The 8383-nt window shown below is 34.9% G+C and overlaps 1 protein-coding gene across 6 annotated transcripts in view; it reads left to right on the forward strand.

The window, feature by feature from the left end:
- The window catches only part of LOC121729951, a 112556-nt gene that overhangs the window by 53138 nt on the left and 51035 nt on the right, over positions 1 to 8383 (forward strand). For 5 of the 6 annotated variants that reach the window (XR_006036045.1, XM_042118695.1, XM_042118696.1 and 2 more), the window contains exon 1: positions 2746 to 2909. The exons of the other annotated variant lie outside the window; for it this stretch is intronic. The gene's annotated coding sequence lies outside the window, so the exon portion shown is untranslated. Of the gene's footprint in view, positions 1 to 2745; positions 2910 to 8383 lie in introns of those variants that run through there. 6 annotated transcript variants of the gene reach the window in all.

Below are 8383 nucleotides of genomic sequence, written 5' to 3' on the forward strand. Positions count from 1 at the left end.
ATCAAAAATTTTCTTTTACTGTCTATGCTGGTGCAAACGTGGTGTCAAACGTCGACCAAAACTTTTCGTTTACTGTCTATGCTGGTGCAAACGTGGTGTCAAACGTCGTACAAAACTTTTCAGTTATACTTTCTATGCTGGTGCAAACGTGGTGTCAAACGTCGAACAAAACTTTTCGGTTATACTTTCTATGCTGGTGCAAACGTGGTGTCAAACGTCGACCAAAACTTTTTGTTTACTGTCTATGCTGGTGCAAACGTGGTGTCAAACGTCGAACAAAACTTTTCGGTTATACTTTCTATGCTGGTGCAAACGTGGTGTCAAACGTCGATCAAAAATTTTCTTTTACTCTCTATGCTGGTGCAAACGTGGTGTCAAACGTCGACCAAAACTTTTCAGTTATACTTTCTATGCTGGTGCAAACGTGGTGTCAAACGTCGAACAAAACTTTTCAGTTATACTTTCTATGCTGGTGCAAACGTGGTGTCAAACGTCGACCAAAACTTTTTGTTTACTGTCTATGCTGGTGCAAACGTGGTGTCAAACGTCGTACAAAACTTTTCGGTTATACTTTCTATGCTGGTGCAAACGTGGTGTCAAACGTCGATCAAAAATTTTCTTTTACTATCTATGCTGGTGCAAACGTGGTGTCAAACGTCGACCAAAACTTTTCGTTTACTGTCTATGCTGGTGCAAACGTGGTGTCAAACGTCGTACAAAACTTTTCAGTTATACTTTCTATGCTGGTGCAAACTTGGTGTCAAACGTCGAACAAAACTTTTCGGTTATACTTTCTATGCTGGTGCAAACGTGGTGTCAAACGTCGACCAAAACTTTTTGTTTACTGTCTATGCTGGTGCAAACGTGGTGTCAAACGTCGAACAAAACTTTTCGGTTATACTTTCTATGCTGGTGCAAACGTGGTGTCAAACGTCGATCAAAAATTTTCTTTTACTCTCTATGCTGGTGCAAACGTGGTGTCAAACGTCGACCAAAACTTTTCAGTTATACTTTCTATGCTGGTGCAAACGTGGTGTCAAACGTCGATCAAAAATTTTCTTTTACTGTCTATGCTGGTGCAAACGTGGTGTCAAACGTCGACCAAAACTTTTTGTTTACTGTCTATGCTGGTGCAAACGTGGTGTCAAACGTCGAACAAAACTTTTCAGTTATACTTTCTATGCTGGTGCAAACGTGGTGTCAAACGTCGACCAAAACTTTTTGTTTACTGTCTATGCTGGTGCAAACGTGGTGTCAAACGTCGTACAAAACTTTTCGGTTATACTTTCTATGCTGGTGCAAACGTGGTGTCAAACGTCGATCAAAAATTTTCTTTTACTGTCTATGCTGGTGCAAACGTGGTGTCAAACGTCGACCAAAACTTTTCGTTTACTGTCTATGCTGGTGCAAACGTGGTGTCAAACGTCGACCAAAACTTTTTGTTTACTGTCTATGCTGGTGCAAACATGGTGTCAAACGTGAAATAAAACTTTTTGTTTACTGCCTATGCTGAGGCAGCGTCTAGCTTGAAAGCATTACAGTAATAATATTATATCCTATTCTTAATATTCTCCACCATTTTGTTTCTCATTGACATTGACAGTTAGGTAGCGGTAACGCATCCCGGTCAGTAGGTTCGATTCCGAGCGATTTCCTCCGGTAACTCTAATATGGAAAACTGGCTTTACATAGTATCCATTACTGGGTGGCCTGGAGCAGTAGAGCAAAGACATTAAACTTTAAACGCTTCTTTAAACGTGATAATCTTGTGTATTTGTATTTTATATAATTGGTTTCTTGCTACGGCTGCAATTTGCGTATATAATTTGACGACCTCTGTGGCTCATTGGTGAGCGCGTTGGTAGCTCAAACCGGGGGTCGCGGGTTCGAGTCCCGCCGACGGAACAAAAAGTTTTCAAAGTTCCTGGGTCATGGATGTGTATTAAATATGTGTAACATATAATAAAAATCTTAAATATATGTATAGTATAAAAGTATTAAATATATTTCCGTTGTCTGGTACCTTTAACACAAGTCCTTCAGGTACTTACCACAGGGCCAGACTGACGTGGTGTGAAGCGTCCATAGATATTATTATATATTATTATTATTATTATACCTGAAATTTAGGTGTACGTGTGTAGAAGAGCAAATTTAAGGCTTGTGGGGAAGAAATACGATCTGACTAGCTTTATCTCTGGGAACCTACACATGTTTGTGTCATTACTGCTAGAAGCTCTATCGTTGAGGTATTTCGTGTATCTATAATTTTCAAATAATTTTATAGCGAGTTTATGTCGCTCAACCTTAATTAATCATCAAATCTCTTAAGAACTCTTTTATAATATGTAACTGTGTTCTGTAAAAAGGAAACCTCAACAATATAAGTAACTGGATGTCAAACATATTTTTAAACTTTTCGGAAGCTTTCGGGAGCGCCGCTCTTTAATTTTCAAAGCTCCCGAACGCACCGGATATTAATCGGGCTTTCTCCCAATGTCATATCCGCGCTTATCAATGATCATCAGATAAGGCGCCAAAATAAGCTCGCGAAAGAAAAAAGTTGCCCCCAAGTAACATCTTTAAGTTCGTTCCGCCTTCACAATACTTGCTTCTGTCTCTTTCTGACTTATCGTGCATACGTTAGAGAGAAAGAGACGCGAGAAACGTGGCAAACGTCACGCTGCCCCAGGTAAATTTTATTCGAACGCGAGCTTTGCGCGCGAAAGCACGTGGTTTGATGCGCACCTCGAATTTGAATTTCGAATTTTCCTGCGATGTCGAAAAACGTTTTCGATTAGATTTGTGTTTTCGGACGGACTGGTGAAATGTGGATTTTGGTGCATTTGGATTTTATGAGTGACAATAAAGTATTGTGATAGCGGATTTTGGAAGACGTGTAACCACCGGTGAGTACAAAGGGACCCCTTGTGAATGTCTGAAGAATGAAGATACAAGTAACAGACAATATTTTGCATCTGCATCCTAAGCTTTAAACCTTTTTCTATAGGAACTCGTTGAAACACTGGCATTATACAAGATTCAACATTAAAAAAAGAACGATTGAGAGCCTGTTTCACCACTTCCTGATAAGTGCCTGATAGGCTATCCACCACTTAACTTAACAGATAGAGTATGAAGAATCTGTCAAAAAAGTTGTACGAAGGGTTCCGTACCATAACAGTGCAAAAACAGGCTGAAAATTTCAAAAGTGCCTATGTATTGCCGTTATTGATATTGAGCAAAAAAATATTTAATTTATTTTGTTTTTAGTTTTTGTTGTTATAGCGGCAACAGATATAATATTATAGACAATCTGTGAAAATTTCAGAAGTCTAGCTATAGTGGATCTTGAGTTACAGCCTGGAGATATACAGACAGACAAACAGACAGACGGACAGACATCGAAGTCTCAGTAATAGGGTCCCACTTATAACCGTTGGGTACGGAACCCTAAAAACAATATTGCCATAATGAGAAAGCTACTGAAAAGGTTTAAATATAATACTTTTAAGACTCTACATTCTATTTTAATTTTTCACTAAAAAAAGTAATTATTTGCTTACAAAAACTGAACCCTCCGTCATTAAAGTTAACAACACGTGTTTTCCGAGGGTAAATAAGTAAATTTAAATTCAAATAAACCATTAAAGGTTACTTAAAAATACTTCGTTACGCTTTACAAGTTTACAAGACTTGTAAAGAGAACTGGAACTTTGAAGAAATTAGGTTTTATGTTCGAATATAAAACCCTTTTTTTTGAAGTTGCTTGAAAATATAGGTCTACCTGAATCTGATGGTAGGTAAATTATGATGGCAGATTTTCAAAAAATATCCTTGATCATTGGATAAATTTTTAGGGTTCCGTAGCCAAATGGCAAAAACGGAACCCTTATAGATTCGTCATGTCTGTCTGTCTGTCTGTCTGTCTGTCTGTCCGTCCGTATGTCATAGCCACTTTTCTCCAAAACCATAAGAGCTATACTATTGAAACTTGGTAAGTAGATGTAGTCTGTGAACCGCATTAAGATTTTGACACAAAATCGGAAAAATTATCAAAAATTTTAGGGGTCCCCATAGGTACAACTGAAACAAAAAAAAATTTTTTCGTCTAACCTTGGGGTATCTATGGATAGGTCTTCAAAAATCATATTGAGGTTTCTAATTTTTTTTTTTCTGACCTGAATAGTTTGTGAGAGAGACTCTTCCAAAGTGGCAAAATGTGTCCTCCCCCCCCCCCCTTCTAACTAAAGTTCATGATAATTGTAAAAAATATATATTATGTATATTACTATAAAAACTACCAACGAAAATTGGTTTGAACGAGATCTAGTAAGTAGTTTTTTTATACGTCATAAATGGTAAACCTTAATTTAACTTTCATTAAATCAACTGAAATATAAAAATAAATCAAAAACCTTTTAACTTCATAGGAATAAACCTTATTGCACTCGCACTTGGCCAGTTTTTATTATATTTACGTGTTTCACACACAGAATAAGCCGCTATAGGAAAAAAAACGGATCAAAATGTTTTATTTTATTTACCCCGGTATTGCTAGAGTCAATTTATTTTCTCACTTTATGCCATCAGATTCTGGTAGACCTATAGTTTTGCATCTTGCAGATATTAAATTCGGTAACCAAAAAAGTAGAGTTTTAAATTTATTTAAAATCTTAGAAATCATTGTAGCACAAAGTTTAGGAATAAATATAAAAGTAGGTAAGTATAGAGCTTCTGAAAGCGCATAAAGCTTTTAGAAGTGGAAGAGTCACCGAAGTCCGAAATCGCCTGTGAAAGCTCTACTCCACATCATATTTATGCGATAATTGTTTTAATAGTTATATACTTGAATAATTGATATTATTCATCACAATATGGTCATTTAGTATAATATAATATATATATAAAATTCTTGTATCACAGTGTTTGTGCGCGAACTCCTCCAAAACGGCTCAAGTCTCAACCGATTTTAATGAAATGTTGTATATGTACATTCGTTGGGCCTAAGAATTGGTTTTATATTGATACTAGTAATAATTTAAATGGCAAGAACTTTGCCGGGTCAGCTAGTTTTATTTTATTTTATAAACCATTTTTATGATTGAAGCACGAGGCGCGTCACAAAATTTCAGACATCTTTGATACCGTATTTAAATTAGAGTTTTTTTACATGTCTTGTAGGTTAGACCATAGTTAACAGGAAGATTTTTTATCTAAACTAAGCGACTTAGAACTCTAAAATTGGAAACGAAATAGAGCGCTTACAAAATATTTTTTTTTCCACTAATTATTTTTAACAACCTTATTTTGATTTTCCCCTTAGTTCAAACTTAGTAGCCCGAAAATATAATTATTCATAAGCATAACCTGATAAGTGATAATTATTATTGCTAATGGGGTGCTTTAGATCTTTAATTATAACAAATTGTAATTAAATGCACCTGTATAGTTTATGAATTTCTTGTCATTAAATTCATAATGTAGAGTGAAAATTACTATATTTAAAGGCTACAGAAATTAGAATAAGATTGGAGGTAGGTACGTGTAAAAGAAGATTTTAAAATAACTATGTTATACACTTGTACACTTAAGTTGTCATATAAGCATTTTTTTAAGTTATAGAAATTCTAAAAGTCCCTTAACTACTTATGGCCCTCCCCAATATTTGATCTATCTCTGGTTTTGCCCTACTAGAGATAGGAATAGCTCACATTACGGCCGTTTCCAATATTTGATCTATCTCTGATTTTGCCCTACTAGAGATAGGAATAGCTCACATTAGACATTAGAGACATATATTTTATGTCAATTGTGAGCTATTCCTATCTCTAGTAGGGCAAAACCAGAGTTAGATCAAATATTGGGAATGGCCGTTAGACATTAGAGACATATATTTTATGTCAATTCAATGTTAGCTGCGATCGGTTGTATGTCAAACCAGAGATAGATTGAATATTGGGAACGGCAGTTAAAGTTTTCTTTGCAAACTGGTACTGGTTTACTATGCTATTTTTTCCGATATTTTAAGATACTTAACGGTGAACACAGTCCAGTACAAATTATGAATTAAAAAATATGAAATTGCTTTTTTTCATTCGCGAAACCCCAAATCAAAAAGTCAATTGCTAAAAACTAAAGACCCCAACACTCTCGTAACGAGAAAACAATTGCACAAAGGATCACAACAACCACTTCTCACGCCAAAAACCCTTGACTCATTAATTAAAGAGAGATGGACGATATTCCACCTGAAACAGAGAGGGACAGAAACAACCCTTGCACTTAGTGAGCCGTGCAATTTTTTGCAATGAGAACTTTTTACAGTCCGCTGAATCTTCGTTTGTTCATGAATAAAACAATGCCATATAAAAGTGATATTATTGTAATTTATAAAGCCACCCCCACCTCCTCCCTGTGATAGCCTCTTAGATCTGCACCCTAGAAAAAATGCGATTTCAAAACTATAAAATAACACGTAGGTTTGTATAACATCAGAGGGTTAATTTTCGTAATTCAAATATTTGCAACATCATACTTCGACCGATGCATTTGAATTTCGAATGTGTCGTGATCGTGCGATTAAGACAAAATATACAAAAGACTAACGGCCGCTCTCAGAGACATTTATAAATGATGATTAGTCTTCAGTTTAATGAAGAGGTTGACAGAATATAATGTACGGGCTCATGTCAAAATCTCCATTTAATTACAGTTAAGTAATTAACTAATTAATATTCGTTTCTGAGTGCGGCAGTTGGACTCTATGATTACCTGTTGCATTTTGTAGAATAAGTAGATGATCATCAATACCCCTACCTTAGGTATAAACAGCCCTAGCCTGTATTTAAGAAGAACTAATGTCCCAGAGGTTTCTTCCAAGTAATGGGATTATCTGAAACATATCATACTCTGAAGGGTAGTAACAGGGCATAAGAGACATCTTGAAGATTAACCCCACGGCCCACCTCTACAGTCTACACCACTTAAACACGATTTTAAACCATAAACATAAGTGATTAGAATTGAAAACAGGTTGCATCGCATTATATCCTGTTTATTGCATTATTATTATAATGTGTTTGCTCAGGGACTAAAGTGTGGAGCATTTAATTAACTTTTTGAATGTACATTTCACTTTTATGACCATAAACAAAATGGTGGATATAATTTATGAAGGACATCAGAATAACCACTGCGAGTTCTTAGTTTTTCTCTTTCAGTTAACTTTAAATAAATAAAGCTTTATTATAACTGAATTTTTTTAAATAAAAATTATTAAATTTAACTTTCTTAAGATCATCTTGTACAATATTATCTTATTTTAAAGTGGGTTTCTGACAATGAGTTTCTAAAATACTAGAGTAGCAATGTCTTACAAAAGATTCTCAGAAATGCGTAACCACTTTTTTGTTCAAAAGACAATGTCAAGTCATATATTCGTTATGTCATTATGTATGTAAGATATGCCTGCAGGCATCTTCGAAGTGGCAACGCGTTGCTACCGTAAACTTCCAATCTAGTTACGTTAGTAACATAGAATATCATTGGTTTCTGACAAAAAGAAAACATATTGATGCTTGACGTTTGAGAGTTGGTTCTCTTTTGCTGCCTAGTTTAGCAAACTTTAAAATTGGAACAAACCATGAAACAGCAAATTTTGCGACAGCAACGCGACAGGTGTTTGACTGCGGATATTGTAAAAGTTTTATCTGTTGAATTGCTGTCGAAAAATACAAAGTCACCTTGTGAACTGCTTCAGTACGAAGTGATTAAAAACGATTCATTCCCACAAAAACAACAGTAAGAAATGTGACAACGAAATTGTTAGGCCAATCATAACAATTTTGTGTCGTAGGGGTTGTTTGGTCAGGAAACAATTACTGATACTTATCAGTAAGTGAAGAACAAGTTTGCTTTTTTCCTTGTTATGAGAAAGTTTTTGAATTTGGAATGTTTTTTTTTAATTATGTGGTCCAAATTAATTGTGGGCTGACTGCCTTAAAAATTCTCTGATCGCGCTGTATAAGACGTTAATCTTTTTTATTAAAACGTAAATAAGAACTTTAGTTAAAAGTTTTAAACCCACTTGAAATTTGTAACTTTTACACGAGAACCAATTCAAAAAGTTATGGACGGTTCCAACTTTAAAGAAAAATTCAATAGAACCAATCTCATGAACTTCTTTTATTGAAGTCGTGTCGGTTCGAAATAAAAATAAGTTATAATAATTTCAGGTATGAAATAATGTATTTATTAATATATTTAGTTAATAATAATATTGTATTAACAATATTTTATATTCTGTTTCTGTGAGTTTTACAACTGCAGCTGTTTATATTCTTTTTCGTTTCGATAATAATTTTATAATTTCGAAAAACGA

This window comes from Aricia agestis, chromosome 8 (assembly GCF_905147365.1).
Source record: "Aricia agestis chromosome 8, ilAriAges1.1, whole genome shotgun sequence".
In the NCBI taxonomy this organism is placed as follows: Eukaryota; Metazoa; Arthropoda; class Insecta; order Lepidoptera; family Lycaenidae; genus Aricia; species Aricia agestis.